Source organism: Lepidochelys olivacea (genome assembly GCF_965140295.1).
Source record: "Lepidochelys olivacea isolate rLepOli2 genome assembly, chromosome: 19".
In the NCBI taxonomy this organism is placed as follows: domain Eukaryota; kingdom Metazoa; phylum Chordata; order Testudines; family Cheloniidae; genus Lepidochelys; species Lepidochelys olivacea.
The window spans coordinates 11,285,996-11,303,698 of NC_140429.1; the positions used below are offsets into that span (position 1 = coordinate 11,285,996).

General features: G+C 47.2%; 1 protein-coding gene across 3 annotated transcripts in view; it reads left to right on the forward strand.

The window, feature by feature from the left end:
- Positions 1–2,977: 2,977 nt before the first annotated feature.
- PHACTR4 (phosphatase and actin regulator 4) overlaps positions 2,978–17,703 on the forward strand; it is a gene marked incomplete at its 3' end in the record, with an annotated part of 99,197 nt that continues 84,471 nt past the window's right edge. The window contains exon 1 of one of the 3 annotated variants that reach the window (XM_084609634.1): positions 2,978–3,065. Of the gene's footprint in view, positions 3,066–4,614; positions 5,196–17,703 lie in introns of those variants that run through there. The other 2 variants (XM_084609631.1, XM_084609632.1) reach the window with 2 other exon arrangements.

The following is a 17,703-nucleotide window of genomic DNA, read 5'->3' on the forward strand; positions in this document are numbered from 1 at the left end:
CTGTAGTGTAGACACTTAATACAGCACTGGAAAGGGGTTTCCCCATCACTGTATAGCTCTGTGTGGCTCAAAAGCATGTCTCTCTCACCAATAGAAGTTGGTCCAATAAAAGGTATTCCCTCACCCACCTTGTCTGTCTAAGCATTAGCATGATGACAGAGTTTATTTGGAGGCTGCCCTCAGGTAAAGACATGCTCCAATTTACAGTAGAGGTGGTGGAAGGATTTTGTGTGGGAAGGACTTGGAAGGGTTGGCAGCCCTCTAGGAAAGGAGTGGAGTTGCATAGCTCCTCTTGCGTTACAACCAGAAGGAAATGTATTATCAAGGTACAAGCCAAGCAAATAAACCTGCCTTAAGGGAAATTGGTTCATCTGTGTTTAGCCACACCAGAGGACTTCCATATGGACTGAGGGTCTTCATTTATGCTATTGTGTGTAATTTGTTTTTAGACAAGTAAATGGTTAGTTATGAGTTACTTTTCATGATTTTTCCTGCATATAACAAGTATTTCCTACTGTAATCAATCTGTTTGAAATTTTTCACAGAAAAAAATTCCTCCAATCAAACAAATGTGATTTTTGTCAGAATTTTTTTATTAATCAGGAGAACTGCAGTGAAGAATGTCATTTTGAAATGTTGAATCATTTTGTTTCAATCAAAAGTGCTGAACTTTTCCATTTCAATGCTTCAGATGTGAAACTTTTCAGAATTTTCTGTTTCATGAACAGTTTTGATATTTTGCCATTTTGCTCATATTTGGAATGGAAAGTAACGTTGGAATGTCAAAATTTCCTGTGAAAAAAAATTCCATGTTTTGAACAATAAGTATTCCTCCTCCTAGTCTGTGTACATCTTTGTACAGCCCCTAGTACAGTGTGGTCCTGATCCATGACTAGAGCTCCTATGTGCTATAATTCTTATTTATTATTTGTGTTTAGTTAGGTTTATTGCTACTCAAAAGTGAGAGTTATCTTCTGTTCCTTTGCTCCTTGTGTCTGATTATATTACATAGGAGAATATAACTGGGAGGTATGGCTTAATAAGTGATTCAGCCTCTGTCAAAACCTACTCTAATAAAACTAATTCAGAAGGGTGAGGAAGACAACTCTTTGTCCTGAGTAATTATACAGACTAATTTCATAGAATCATAGAATATCAGGGTTGGAAGGGACCCCTGAAGGTCATCTAGTCCAACCCCCTGCTCGAAGCAGGACCAATTCCCAGTTAAATCATCCCAGTCAGGGCTTTGTCAATTTAAAGGTTTGGTGGCAGTATAAACTATCTGAAATGCCCCTCTAGAAAAATTCTCAAAAACTTGTTATGGTCAATGGGCAGTTTTAGTTAAAAGGAGCCAGACATGACACAGCCCCTGCTCACACATGCATGAGATACCCACATTTCCCCCTACCTTATCTCTCATGCAATTTCCTGAGCCACCCCATTACATGTACCACTCCTCGTCTTTCCCTGTGCAGCTCTCCCCATGTCCCCGGACTCCCTAAATTATTCCCCTTCACATCACCCACAAATTATTCCACACAGATAATCTCCCCAAATTACCCTCAACTCCCTCCAAGTGCCCTCCACAAACTCACCCCTCAGATTACCTCTAACTTTCCCAAATTACCCACACAGTATCCCTAAAGAATCCCCAACTCACTACCGCCAAGTACACTTATTAGTCTCCTACCTCTGACTTCCTCCAGCACATACAGCTTCCAAGTTACCCCAGTTCCAACCCCAAATTGCCCCGCCCTCCGCTCCCCACCCCCCACCTCTCCCCAAACCGCCACACGCTCCGCTCCCCGCTCCCCACCCCCCACCTCTCCCCAAACCGCCCCACGCTCCGCTCCCCACCCCCCACCTCTCCCCAAACCGCCCCGCCCTCCGCTCCCCGCTCCCCACCTCTCCCCAAACCGCCCCGCCCTCCGCTCCCCACCCCCCACCTCTCCCCAAACCGCCCCACGCTCCGCTCCCCACCCCCACCTCTCCCCAAACCGCCCCACGCTCCGCTCCCCACCCCCCACCTCTCCCCAAACCGCCCCGCCCTCCGCTCCCCACCCCCCACCTCTCCCCAAACCGCCCCACGCTCCGCTCCCCACCCCCCACCTCTCCCCAAACCACCCCGCCCTCCGCTCCCCACCCCCCACCTCTCCCCAAACCGCCCCACGCTCCGCTCCCCGCTCCCCACCTCTCCCCAAACCACCCCGCCCTCCGCTCCCCACCCCCCACCTCTCCCCAAACCGCCCCACGCTCCGCTCCCCGCTCCCCACCTCTCCCCAAACCACCCCGCCCTCCGCTCCCCACCCCCCACCTCTCCCCAAACCGCCCCACGCTCCGCTCCCCACCCCCCACCTCTCCCCAAACCGCCCCGCCCCCCACCTCTCCCCAAACCGCCCCACGCTCCGCTCCCCACCCCCCACCTCTCCCCAAACCGCCCCGCCCTCCGCTCCCCACCCCCCACCTCTCCCCAAACCGCCCCGCCCTCCGCTCCCCACCCCCCACCTCTCCCCAAACCGCCCCACGCTCCGCTCCCCACCCCCACCTCTCCCCAAACCGCCCCACGCTCCGCTCCCCACCCCCACCTCTCCCCAAACCGCCCCGCCCTCCGCTCCCCACCCCCCACCTCTCCCCAAACCGCCCCGCCCTCCGCTCCCCACCTCCCACCTCTCCCCAAACCGCCCCACGCTCCGCTCCCCACCCCCCACCTCCCCCCAAACCGCCCCACCCTCCGCTCCCCACCTCCCCCCAAACCGCCCCGCCCTCCGCTCCCCACCTCTCCCCAAACTATCCCAGGCTCTTGTCCCCACCCCCCACCTCTCCCCAAACCGCCCCGCCCTCCGCTCCCCACTCCCCACCTCTCCCCACTCCCCAAACCGCACCTCCTCCCAGTACACCTCCCCCCTGGTTAATATCCCATAATATCCCCCGCCCCACGGCCTACGAGTCCCGGCATGCCCCGCGCGCGCCCCGCCCCCCCGCCTGCAGCCTGCCGGGCTTCCGGGCACGCGCCGAGCGCACTCGCAGCCGCGGGGCAGAGCGGAGCCGGGGCAGGACCCAGCCAGGTGAGGCGATGCCGCCCCGCGCCCCTCCTGGCTGGGGGTGGCCGGGTGCCCCCCGGGACCCTGCCCGGCTCCTCTCCCCCGGGACCCTGCCCCATATCCCCCCTCCCCGCTCCCTCTGCACCCCGGGACCCTGCCCCATCCACTGCCCGGCCCCTCTCCCTCGGGACCCTGCCCCGTATCCCCCCTCCCCTCGGGACCCTGCCCCATATCCCTCCTCCCCGTATCCCCCCTCCCCCGGGACCCTGCCCCATATCCCTCCTCCCCGCTCCCTCTGCACCCCGGGACCCTGCCCCATCCACTGCCCGGCCCCATATCCCCCCGGGACCCTGCCCCATCCACTGCCCGGCCCCTCTCCCTCGGGACCCTGCCCCGTATCCCCCCTCCCCTCGGGACCCTGCCCCATATCCCCCCTCCCCGTATCCCCCCTCCCCTCGGGACCCTGCCCCATATCCCTCCTCCCCGTATCCCCCCTCCCCCCGGGACCCTGCCCCATCCACTGCCCGGCCCCATATCCCCCCTCCCTCCCTCTGCCCCCGGGACCCTGCCCCATCCACTGCCCGGCCCCATATCCCCCCGGGACCCTGCCCCGTATCCCCCCTCCCTCCCTCTGCCCCCGGGACCCTGCCCCATCCACTGCCCGGCCCCTCTTCCCCGGGACCCTGCCCCATATCCCCCCTCCCCTCGGGACCCTGCCCCATATCCCTCCTCCCTGCTCCCTCTGCACCCCGGGACCCTGCCCCATCCACTGCCCGGCCCCATATCCCCCCGGGACCCTGCCCCATCCACTGCCCGGCCCCTCTCCCCCGGGACCCTGCCCCATATCCCTCCTCCCCGCTCCCTTTGCACCCCGGGACCCTGCCCCATCCACTGCCCGGCCCCTCTCCCCCGGGACCCTGCCCCATATCCCTCCTCCCCGCTCCCTCTGCACCCCGGGACCCTGCCCCATCCACTGCCCGGCCCCATATCCCCCCGGGATCCTGCCCCGTATCCCCCCTCCCTCCCTCCGCCCCCAGGACCCTGGTCCATCCACTGCCTGGCCCCTCCCCCCCGGGACCCTGCCCCATCCTACAGCCTGCCCCCCCCTCCCGGGACCCTGCCCCATATCCCGCCTCCCACCCGGGACCCACCCCCCCCCCCCGGGACCCTGCCCCATATCCTGCCTCCCACCCGGAACCCCCCCCCGGTGACCCTGCCCCATATCCCCCCTCCCACCCGGGACCCTCCCCTTCCCATCCTATGGCCTGGCCCCTCTCTGCCCCGCCCTGGGACCCTTCCCCATATTCCCCTCCCTCTGCCCCCCAGGACACTTCCCCATCTTATGGCCAGGCCCCTCTACCCTTCCCTGTTCCCCACTTCCTCTGCCTCCCCCCCCCCGATCCTTTCCTGTCCCACTGCCTGGGGCTCTCTCCCTCTCCCCCCATTCCCGCTGCCCCCCGGGACCCTTCCTCATCCCACTGCCTGGGGCTGGCTCTCGCTCTCCCCGTGCCCCCTCCCACCACCTGGAGCTAGCTCCTGCACACCCTCTGCCCCCACCCCTTCTGGACCCTTCCCCAACCCACAGCCTGGTGCTGGCTCCCACTTCCTCAGCCCCCTGAGCCCCTTCACTATCCTATGGGTCGTCCCCTCAAGACTGCTGTCCCTCCCCTCCCACCCTTCCCCATTCTATGGCCAGCCCCTGTCCCCAGCCTCTTTTTGCCTGTGGCTGCCCCAATTTAACCTCCCTTTACCCTCTTTTGTCTGGGGCTGGCTCCTCTCTGCCCCCTTTTGTCTCTCTTCCCCACCCCAAGCGTCCCAACTGCTCCCCCACTCTCTGCTGTTATTCTCCCTCCTTGCTTGTTGCCTGTTTCACATGCAGACACATTTTCTGTCTTCCCCACTTCACCCCCCGCCCTTCTTTTCCCTAGCTGCCTTTTATCTCCAGGACTTCCTTTACTTCATGCATACTATCTAGCTCCATACTAAGACAAAATCCAAAGACAAAAGGGGTGTGGGGTCCAAAGCCGCTCTCATGTTGCTGTAACCCACCGCTTTTCACTGCACCGCTTGTGGAGATGGGTTATCCCCTGGCTGTTGTGGCAAGTTGGACGTTTGCGGCTGTTGAGGGATGGCATATGCTGCTTCTCTAAACCAGTGAGCTTCAGCCTTCCCTTTCTAACATGATAACACAATGTAACAAAAAGAAAAGGAGTACTTGTGGCACCAATTTATTTGAGCATAAGCTTTCTAAGGTGCCACAAGTCCTCCTTTTCTTTTTGCGAATACAGACTAACAGGGCTGCTACTCTGAAACAATGTAACGGGGGACTGAAGGGAGAGAATTTGTGGTGATGCCAAAGTTTAGGGCAGTGATGCCTTGCTTTCCAAGTCTCTCAGTCCCAGGAAGGGAGAGAACCTCATCTGTTTGTTTAAAGTCAGTATGGAAAAATTCAGACATGGGTGCCTAAACTCTAAATCAGTATTTCAACACTTACATAAGTAGCCCGATTTTCAAGCATGCTGCACATCCAGCTGCACCCAGTTTCAGTTGGGAGCTGCTGAGTAGTGCTTGAAAATCAGGCCACCTAAGTGCCTGTGAATATAGGCTTAAGAGCCCCCAACATTAGGCCCCCCATTTAAAAAAAATATCTTGGCCAAGGCTTTTATTGCTATGCTTCCCTGTTCTTTTGAAACACTTAGGCCTTGACTACACACACAAGGTGTACAGTTTTAACTACCCTGGTATGACCCCACTGTTTATAGTGTCATAGAATTGTAGGACTGGAAGAGACTGCAAGAGGTCATCTAGTCCAGTGCAGGAGCCTTCTCTGCAAGACTGTGTCTGCAACTTCTGCTAGTTGGAACGGATTTCTTGGTATCTGTTTGCTTGATCGGCTCTCTGTTTCAGATCTCATCTGAAACAGTTTCCTCACTTCCAACTAAATTTCCCTTTCCCTTTATCGTTTATCTATGTAACTGAATTATTTAACACTAGTGCCTTGTATTGTATTTGTCCAAGTGGAAGAGGGTGAGGTCTTGAAGTGCCTATATGTAGACTTGCAATGTTAGTTGAAAAAGTATTGATGAGCTTACCTATTGGTATAAAGTATTTTAGTAATGCCCAGAAGGGGACAGGGGCACTCATGATCACAGTCCCTACACTGAAGGTCTTAATATTCCCTTTCTCAAACTTTTTGTCTTTTTAGTTTAAATGTTTATTTTCAATTGTATGAAAGCAGCTGTGCAAATATTTACAGAAATGTGGAGGTATAGCCATTTGAAAAAAAATCTCTCCAACAAAATATAGACTAGGAAGTGAGTCTCAATCCTCTTCTAGAAAGTGAACAGAAACCTCCTAAAATAGACAGCTCATGCATTTTAAATGTTGAATTCACTTCTTAAAAATATAAACAGAGACTTATCAATGGTAGATCTTTATATTCTCTAGTTTGTTTGGCGTGGGTGGTGAAGGGCAAAGCTTTCTGGGACCCTGTCTTGATGAGCAGTCTTGTTAACCAAGTTTAGTTAGCTCAATGTGGCAGGTGATAGCCTGCATTTTGGGGCTTGTCTACATGGGAAAGTTTTGCTGGTTATATACACTGTTATGGTTAAATTGATATAACACCTCCTCCCCTCAATATACTATATTCTAGTATAAGAGGTGTTATTTTTTTGGTTTATCTCAACCTCCTTCCAAACCATGAGTTAAAAATGACAAAAAGCACAAACCAGAATAAGTGTGTCTGCATGCCAGAGTTTTATACTAATATCACTATACTGGTTGCAATGCACACCTTGGGTTATACCAAAAAACTTTCCTGTGTAGAGAAGACCTTTTAACAAGGCTTTCCTAACATATTCAATGCTGTTTAAGCTGCCCCCTCTCAGGCTGAAATGTAGCTGTCTAACACAGTTTTGGACTTGTTAGAAAAGCCCTGTTAAAATACAAGCTATCATGGTGAGCTAATATGATTAAAAGAATGCACATTTTCCCCATCAGGACATACCTGGTTTATTTGCTATGAGCCCTGGAGCAGACTTGAGTCTCTCTTGGGAGGGTGGGGGAAGGGAGGGTAACATTAGTGGGAATGTAGATCCCTGTGGAGGGACTGACACGGATGGGTAAAATGTGATTGCATCCTTGTTTCTCTGCTGCTGGATCAGTAATCTGTGATTACACAGCCTTCCACTTCATTCAGTCACTGGTTAATTTGATCTTCAGTTTAATTTGATGATCTCAGGAGCCAAAGCATTTGTATTGAAACAAGCCACTTGTATTTTGATCAAGCTTGATTGCTTTAGACACAGTTAGGCATTATATTTTAAAAATTTTTAAAATTAGGAAATATTGAAGTTGATTCAGGCATTTTAGTCAGTGATTATTATTCACTAGCTATAAAAACTCATTCAATAAGCAAAAAAGTGCTCAAGGAAAACCCATGTGGTGATGAAAGTTGTTGTTCAGATATTACAGTCCATAGTTATTGACATAAATGCTGCCATGTGCTAAGCAAGCTGTTGCCCACCCCTGTGGGCACATGGATAATACATTCAACCATTTATTTCAAGCAAAACAATAGGTAGGGACTGGTTCGCAATGAGAGGAAGGTCCTATGAATTAGTTAGGAAACTGAATAGGGTTTATCCTGTGCGGGGGCTGATGGCTTGCTAATCCCACTGAAGTCTGTGGAGTAGAGGGTGCTTAGTTAGAGGTGCTCAGCATTTGATAGGATCGGGGTCCTAATTTCTCTTTGTGGTGAGAGAGGTTCTGACATTCTGTATTTCATGTGTTTTTTTGTGGCTTTGAGAATGTTCTTTTGTGGGTGGGTTTTAGAACACTTGGAAAACGGAACAGTATATGGCTGGAGTAGCTCAGTGCTTGGCTTTGTGTAAAGAAAAAAGCGTTTTCAGATGTCTATTTTTATCAGTTAATTAGTAGTTCTTGCTGATTTGTCAGTGCTCTGTGATGAGAACTAGTTGAAACTAGTTCTTTTCTGCACACTGGGGGAATCACACATTTGTCAATCAGTGAATAGGCAGATCAGCCGTCGCACCTTTGTGATTGGTCCAGTGCAGGTGTTTCTTAACTCTTTCCAGATAGTACCCTTTAAATCAGCTGCTCACAAACTTGCTCTATGAATCCTTCGTGCTGCCCTCTCAAGAGGCTTCTCAGGCTTCAGCATATAAAAAAAAATGTAGATATACAAGCACTTGGGATTTCCATAATGCCTTCAATTTGATGATCTCAAAGTGCTCTAAAAACATGCATAAATTGCTCCATGCCTGTGAGGCATGGAAATATTCCCACAAGAAGCTGAGGTAGAGGTTAGAAGTGAATAACTGATGGTCACATGGCAAGCTGATGGGGAACTGGGCAAGAGAGAACACAGATCTTCTGACTCTCAGCCCTGTGCATTAAGCCACTGTGCTATCTTGTCTGACTTTTTGGTTCATGATGTGCTCCTGGTATCTGAGGATTAATTTACAAGTGACTGAGTAAATATTCAAAGGAATGCTGGGGATGGGGAAGCAAGCTTGCAAGCCAGGTGGTATGGCTGGTATGACCTATAGTTACTTCAGCCCCATCCACATCAGGAACTGATATTCTACTGGGTCTATGTCATGGATACTTACCCAGCTTTAAAGAAACCAGCAAAGAAGTAATCAGCTAAGTTTGAGCAAGGGAGGTTTAAGTTAGATATTAGGAAAATCTTTCAAACTATAAGGACAGGTAAGCACTGGAACAAGTTACCTGGAGAGGTTGTAGAATCCTGGTCATCGGTGGTTCTAAAGAGCAGGTTAGACAAACACCTGTCAGGGATGGTTTAGGTATACTTTAATCCTGCCTTTGTGAGTGGGGATGGACTAGATGACCTCTTGAGGTCTTTTCCAGCCCTACACTTCTGATTATTTTTTCAAGATATTTTTAAATCGAAAGATGTTGTTCTGTGCACAGACTTTCTGTTGACTTTAATTTGACCTGATTGGGGCTAGGATACCAAGATGATAGGCACTTTTTGTACCTAGTGAAATCTTCGTTGGCACAATAATGCTTATTTGAATCTATTTACATAGGACTTCAAGCCCTTTTCAAACCACATTAGAGAAACTAATTGTTCCCTGATGTTATCAGTTTAAGGAACATGATTCATCTCTTAACTGAATGATATATTTATGTGAAACGATAGAAAACATCAGTGGCAAAGATGGGAAGAGGATGACAGTAGGGAAAACAAGTCCTTCCTCGCAAACAGGGACCTAATGTTTTGCTGTTTTTTGGAAAACCACTTGGCTTTCTACCATAATGTGGAGGAGAAAGCAAACTATTTACCCAGCCCTAACTTCATTCTTTTGTATTTGTGCCTTTGATGTGCTGATTATAAAACACGGTTAAGAACTGCTTACCTAACAGCTTCATTGGCTTTCAATGAGACAAAGTGCTTGTGTGCACTTAGGGCTTGTTTACACTGGCACTGGTAAAGCGCTGCTGTAGTCCTGGCAGAGTGCTGGGGGAGAGCTCTCCCAGTGCTCTAAAAAACCCACCTCCGCAAGGGCAGGTGCGCTGTCTACACTGACATGTTACAGCGCTTAAACTTGCTGCGCTCAGGGGGGTGTTTTTTCACCCCCTTGAGCAAGCAAGTTGCAGCGCTATAATGTGCCAGGGTAGACAAGCCCGAAGAGCACTGTGGTGGTGCAGCTGCACTGCTGTAGAGCTTAGTGAAGACGCTACCGATGCTGAGAGGAGAGCTGCTGCCATCAGCATAGGTACTCCACCTCCCTGAGAGGCGGCAGCCGTGTTGACAGGAGAGGCCCTCCCGTTGACAGCACTGTCTATGCTGGGGGTTATAGCACATCGCTCTTTTCCACACCCCTGAGCAATGTAGTTATACTGACATAAATTGGTAGGGTAGACCAAGCCTTAGGCTCTTAAGTGCCTAAGTCACTTTTGAAATGGGACCCAGGCTCCTAATCCATTTAGGCTTATTTGCAGATTTTACCTCTAGTGTCTGATTCTCCTCTCCTTTTATATATTTTCTGCTGCTATAAATCAGGAATAATTCCATTAAACTCCAGGCAGGTCTGCACTAGAAAGCTTTGCTAGTACAGTATAGCCATATGTTAGAAGTGTGATCATAGAAAACAAAAAAAAAAGAACTATATCAGCAAAAGCCGTAGTGTAGACTCAGTTATACTGACATCAAAGTGCTTTTGCTGGTAGCTTATTTTACTCTCCAAACCGATATAAGCTATACTGGCAAAGGTACAGTTAGTGTTTTGCTGGTAGATGTTACGCTAAGGGTTGGCTGGTATAGTTATACCGGAAAACTTTTTCTAGTGTAGACATGGCTTCAGTGGAGTTACACCAGTAAAACAACTGGTTGGAGAAAAATTATTCTTCAAGGCTAGAACTGTTCTTTGCTGGCTGGGTAGAGTATTAAACCATTTTTTGCCTGAACTATTAACTTGTTTTTTAAAGCTGTTCTGCTAACATGGCTATGCCAAAAGTATGGATGTGGCCATAGAATCTTAATTACTATTCACCGTTTCAGTATAAGGATTCAAAAGTATGAATGGCCTTGCATTTTAGATGTACCGGTCATTTCCAGCTGGGACCTATAACAGGATGATGATTGCTGGAATACACTTAATGGGGCCAACTGGCTTATGCAAACAAGGTTGGTCTCTCACTGTCATAGATGTTAGCACGTTTCATCTCCTGTAAACAGTATTTAATTAAGTGTTCCACAGAAAGATTCAGAAGTGAAAGAGATTGTTAGTCACTTTGGGCTCACTTCCTTGTGAGGGATTCTTGCACAGAGCCAAAAGAAATATCTGAATGAAATAGAAACACAGCTTTTTTTCTTATTTGAAAAGTTTTCACTGTCTATACATGAGAGGGTCCACATTCTTCTGAGTGTCCTAAGCTTCATGTACCCTGGGCTGTGGGCCAAATTAGTGTTTAAATCCTCTTTCTAACATGTCCCATCAGTGACAGTGGTGGTAAAATCAGGCCCATTGTTTGGTCATGTTGACAGGATCACATCGTTGTGACATTACCCAGGATACAATCTGGAACAGCTGTGTTGCCTTTTACACTGCTTCGCTGTGAGAGCTACCACTTCTGGTCTGCCCGCACAACCTTCAGCCTGTAAATCACTCCCAGTTATACTGTACAAGTGCTGTGGCCAGCCACCCATGAATTACACCAGCAGGGCAACAATAGCAAACTCCCAGTCTCAGACTTTCCCCTAGCAATGTGCATCTTGTAGTACCCAGCCCCTCCTGGCAATACAGGCTTATATAGAGTCCATCATTTATATAATAGAAAATGATATTCACAAATCTTGTTGTTCCAAATGAAATTTCCCAAACACTTCAATTCAAACAAACAGTGGATTAGATAAAACAATAAAACAAGTTTATTAACTACAGGAAGATAGATTTTAAGTGATTACAAGTAATGAGGCATAAATGTCAGAATTGGTTACAAAGAAATAAAAGGTAAAATGCAAAATAATACCAAACTTAACAAGCTAAGTGAATTTAAAGCAAAAGGGGGTCTTTCACCACATGTTCCAGCAGTTTTACTGGCTAACTCTTTCAGCCAGAATCTCTCCCCAGTTCGGTGATGCTTCCTTTGTCTTTCAAGTGTTGTCTATGCCATGTGTACAGGTGAAGGGATGAATAATCTAGGGAGTTTGTGCCTCTTTTCTTTGAGAATCATTTCCATCTGGGGTTCAGGTGACGGAACGTCTGTGGGACTGGAGACTTCCAGCTGTTTCTTTGCCAACATGTAAATTTCTCTCTCACCCTTTTTCCTCCAAAGAATGGCCGCTTAACCAGGTGATAGTCTATTTGATTTTGTTGACACTTGGCTGAAATGTTTGGCCAGTTTGCCTTTTGTCTCTGAGGAACTGGTTTGTGCCTTCTTTTCTAAATTTGGAGCATGTCTCAGCAAAGTCATACAGTAGAGTTTTATAACTTCACATGCAATGTTGACCCACATATTTTATCAAGACAATAATGATCAGCATATTATGAGCTTTCAGATGATACCTCACAAGGCATACTTTGTACAAAATCCATTATAGCTTTGTAAAAAGGGTGAACATAGGGATACAGACTGTCACAGTCATATTAGAAGTATATTTTAAAAAGATGCTGAAACATGTTTCAAACATGGTTCTGGCATAGTGTGGTCCCAGGCATATTGGCCAGCGAAATGGTGAGGAAGCCAGTGTTGCTGGCACGCTTAATCATGATTCCAGAACTCTCTTCTGGGTTCATTGAGGCCTTGGACATGTAATATCAGGCTTTCTGTGTGGAATTACCCAATGAGCAATGTATGTAATGTTGTCCTTGGCAGCTGTGTTTTACAGTAGAGTTTTGAAATTAGCTGTGGCTTCAGGCCACTGGCTTTTTTATTAAGTTTCTGCACTTTGTGCTGGAGTGGCAGCAAAGGCCAGAACACATAATGCTCGCAGACTTACTTTGGGGAAAGTTCATACTTGCTAACTCAGTCTGATTGCTCTTTATGGCCTGCAGTAAATTTATCATTAACTTTAGAAGTGCTATTCTCTTACTTCTGTCTGATATGTACTTACTTATTTTTGCTGAATATGCATGATAACTAGTATTAGGAGGAAGTGGAAAATTTAGCTCATTCATTGGTAGTACATGTCTGATATCTCAGTCCTGACTGACTCTTTTTGTACTGCATTCAGTGAATACTGACAGCTATTCTGGAATACTGAAGTATCCAGCTTCCCTGTGGAGAATATGGGGCTTATGCAGAACATATCTGGTGGATTTCGATAATTACTAATACAGACAAAGCAGTGAATTTCATCACTGTGATGTATTTAGTTGGCTTTCTAAAAAGACCCTATGAGCACAATCCAGTCATTGGTTATAGAAAATTAATCATACAACTGGAAGGGACCTCAAGAGGTCATTTAGTCCAGTCCTCTGTACTTGTGGCAGGACTAAGTATTATCTAGAGCAGGTGTTTGTCTAACCTGCTCTTAAAAATCTCCAATGATGGAGATTCCATAGCACCTCTAGGCAATTTATTCCAGTGCTTAATCACCCTGACAGTTAAGAAGTTTTTCCTAATGTCCAACCTAAACCTCCCTTGCTGCAATTTAAGCCCATTGCTTCTTGTTCTATCTCAGAGGCTAAGAAAAACCATTTTTCTTCCTCCTCCTTGGGAACAACCTTTTACATACTTGAAAACTGTTGTCATGTCTTCTCTTTTCCAGACTGAACAAACCCAGTTTTTTCAATCTTCCCTCATAGGTCATGTTTTCTAGACCTTTAATCATTTTTGTCGCTCTTCTCTGGACTCTCTCCAATTTGTCCACATCCTTCCTGAAATGTGGCGCCCAGAACTGAACACAATACTCCAGTTGAGGCCTAATCAGCGCAGAATAGAGCAGAAGAATTACTTGTCGTGTCTTGCTTACAACACCCCTGCTAATACATCCCAGAATGATGTTTGCTTTTTTGCTTTTTTTGCAACAGCGTTACACTGTTGACTCATATTTAGCTCTTGGTCTGCTATGACCCACAGATCCCTTTCCGCAGTACTCCTTCCTAGGCAGTCATTTCCCATTTTGTATGTGTGCAACTGATTGTTCCTTCCTAAATGGAGTACTTTGCATTTGTCCTTATTGAATTTCATCCTATTTACTTCAGACCATTTCACCAGTTTATCCAGATTATTTTGAATTTTAATCCTATCCTCCAAAGCATTTGCAATCCTTCCCAGCATGGTATCGTCTGCAGATTTTATAAGTGTACTCTGTATGTCATTATCTAAATCATTGATGAGGATATTGAACAGAACCGGACCCAGAACTGATTCCTGCGGGACCCCACTCGTTATGTCCTTTCAGCATGACCGTGAACCATTGATAACTACTCTCTGGGAACCCTTTTCCAGCCAGTTTTGCTCCCACCTTATAGTAGCTCCATCTAGGTTGCATTTCCCTAGTTTGTTTGTGAGAAGGTCATGCAAGACAGTATCAAAAGCTTTACTAAAGTCAAGATATACCATGTCTACCGCTTCTCTTCCTCCCTCCCCCCCGCCTTGTTACCGTGTCAAAGAAAGCTATCAGGTTGGTTTGACACAATTTGTTTTTGACAGATCTATGCTGAGTGTGACTTATCACTTGTCATAAGGAAGGAAATAATCTTTGCAAACACATCACAGATTTGGAAAGTAAAGTAAAAGAATGCTGTAGGATCCATTAGGCTTCCGTTCTATTAATCGTTCTGATGCCGACGTACCCTGTGACATGAGGCAAGTCACTTTACTCCATGCCTTTGTTTCCTCTCTTGTCCTGTCTGTCTTAATAAGAGAGTAGCTGCCTCTCATGTATCATGGGCTTTTATAATGTCAGTGATTAATATTCTAAGTCTTAATCCCTGTGAAATGTGAAATAACCGTGTATTTAGTTCTAAAATATTTCTTCATATTCTCCAGTTTGAATATTTGGTCAGGTTTCATTCTTGGTTTTTCTGCTTCCCTTGGGTCATCCTTTCTGTGTCGTGATACATTTCTTCATTTAATAGTTTCAGTCTCTGCTGTGGGGAGGCTTTCTGTTTGAGACATACTGTGATGGGAACATGTTTACCATTAGGTTTTCATTACTTAGTGACATTCTTGCAAAGTGAGACTTCTATTGAACAATCTTAACATCTCCTTGTGAAAAGAAAAAGAAACTGCAGAGAAATTTCCTCTTTCACCGCCCCTCAAATTGAAACATTTAAGAGGAACATAGGTAGAGAGAACAAAGATTCTGGCATAAAAACTGGATATGTTAACATTTCTAACTAGTAAATGAATTGTGGATGATCTCAGTTGAAGGATTTATTCTGATTTTAGAGCATTGGTCTCTGGAAAAATTAAACCTTTTTTAAAGCCCACTTTGCTGTTCTGGCAAGTTTTGGTGAGTGCCTCCCCAACCTTTGCCTTGCTTGATTGGTCCATGCTGAGCATCAGCTGGACCAAAGTGTATTGTGCTCTTGTCTGTGGATCTTTTTGCCCAATGGCATGGCAAAATGGAGTTGGAAAGTTGGCAGTTTGCAGTTCTGTGTTGGCAGTTAAAAGGGTAGAAAAGGGTCTTTGCTCAAAGCTCTTATAGAGTGATTCATGGCAGTAAAGGACCCTTAAATGTTTTGATAGTATGATTTTATTTTTTCTGATTGATAATTTAATCTCCATGCAAGGCTGAACTATAGCTGCAGAAAGGCTTCCAGTGTATGAAAGGAAAGCATAATTAGTACCAGGTATTGGAAATCAGTCCGTTTAATTTATAATTTCTGTTTCTAAAGTTTGCAGTTGTGCAAATTATTAACTAGCAGACACATTTGATTGCAGATGGTCACTAAAGTCAGACTGGACTCTATTGCAGCAGCCTCTTGTAAGTTATTGAGTGACTGCTCTTTTTTTTAATGTGACTTGAGGGCTTGTCAACACTTACAACGCAACAGTGATGCAGCTGCACCACTTTTGGGAAGACACTACCTACGCTGATGGGGAGGGGTTCTCCCATTAGCATACGGACTCCACTTCTCCGAGAGGTGGTAGTTCAGTCTACAGGAGAATTCGCCTGTCAACCTATTGCTGTCTGTACCAGGGGTTATGTTGGTTTAACTGTGGCTTTCAGAGGTGTAGGCATTTCACAATCTTGAGTGACAGTTATACCAACCTAATTTCCCAGGCCACAGAAACAAAAAATAACCTTTTTTGTAAATGTGTTGTGCTCTCTGAAGGCAACTTGATTGAAATATCGGTCAAGATATCATTACAAGACTTGCCTATAGTAGAGTGGTGGTGTCCCTCAAGGCAGTTTTGCACATGGTGTGGGGTATGCTGGAATGCCAACCAACAGAGAGCAGTGTCTTTTGCTGACACAGCTTTTCATGGTGAGGATGCATGGCACTGGAAAAAGCAGCCAAGTGTGCGTGTGCTGTACCAACATAGTAATGTTGGCAGCTAAGTGTCAGTAAAGATTCTGACAGCAAAACTTCCTAGTGTAGACATGGCCTGAATTAAGTAGGGAAGAGAAATTGTGATCTGTTGACACTTGGTGCTAGCAGTGGTGTTTCTGTAACAATCTAGATCTCCTAGTTTGCCATCAATATAATGGTGTCTGTGTGCTGGCTGCTGCTAGGCGGCAGAACAGGTGGTTTGAGAGAGTGCCATATAGATTCTAGCAATCCAGTTGGCTGTGCTTGCAAACAGAAATTTACTCCTGTTTACCCTTCCTGCATTATTGTAGTGGGTGCATGTGACTTTGGGCGCACCTGTTCCTGGGTTGTTTGTTAGATCTTAAAAACGAATTAAGGTGCTAAACTCCATTGCTTTTCTGCAAGAGAGTTCCCCTACAACTCTGCCGTAGGAGAGCAAGACTAGTTTCTTGGCAGAGCTTGTACGGGGGAACATTTGAGTTAAGATCTGATACGCATGAAATATTGTTCAGTCACTCTCAGGCCCTTCCTTGTTCACGGAGGCGCACCTCTGTTTCAGGTAGCTGATGCATGGTATTGCATGTTTAATCACAGTTTCTATAGCAGCAAAACCTTTAACAAGAGGGTGGAGTTCCCTGCCAGTTCATTGCAATGTATTTTGAGTATTTTATGGCCTATTTATAGATGCTTAGTCTGTGGTGTTGATCAGAGTCACGTTTGTAAAGGATAGGTTTCAAAAACTTTCCCGCATTCATGATGTAAATATCGAAGGGCAGAAAAAAGGAAGCTTAGAAAGCTGCAGTGGCGTAGTTGCACTGCTTTTCTCCCCAAGAGATGGTAGCGATGTTGCTGGAGAAGCTTTCCCATCGATATAGTGCTGTCTACCCCAGGGGTTAGGTCAGTATAACTACATTGCTCAGGGGCGTGGATTTTTCACACTTCTGAGCAGGGCTGTCCTTGGGGGGGGGGTGGTGCGGGGCCCGGGACATAGGTGCTGAGTTTCTAATCTGCCAGGGGATACTCCACCCCTTCCATCAAGGCCCCACCTCCTAGAGCTGCAAGAAATTTCTAACTTTCCCACTAATTAGCATGAGCTAGTTCCTTGGAAAATGTTTGTAGTGCTATTAGTGTGCATGGCACTTTATAGTCGAGTAAACTCGAGAGCAGTGGTGGGCCGCCTGCGGGCCCCCGCTTCCCGCAGCTCCCATTGGCCGGGAACGGTGAACCGTGGCCACTGGGAGCTGCAGGTGGCCGTGCCTGCGGATGGTTAACGTAAACAAACTGTCTTGTGGCCTGTCAGCGGATTACCCTGACGGGCTGCGGGTTGCCCATCACTGCTCTAGAGCAGCGCTATTCAAAGTGGTGGTCCGCGGATGAGCCATTGGCTGCCAGTCTGCGTGCACATTGGGGGGAAAAGAAATTGCTGGTCCCCCACATCCGATAGCTTGAGAAGCACTGCTCTAGAGACTATAGAGTAGTATTCCTTATACCAGTGTAAGATTGGCAAACATAGTAGAAATATATCAGGAGGCTTTTGGCTAATCCTGAGAGATTTTCCATGAATCACAATTTTTCCCAGCTTTTGTCTAATTTACTTGGCCCCTTATTTATATTTTATCATTGTAAATCTCAAGGGATACTTAAAAACCATCTGTTGCTGGATCAAGTGTCAGGGACCGCAAACT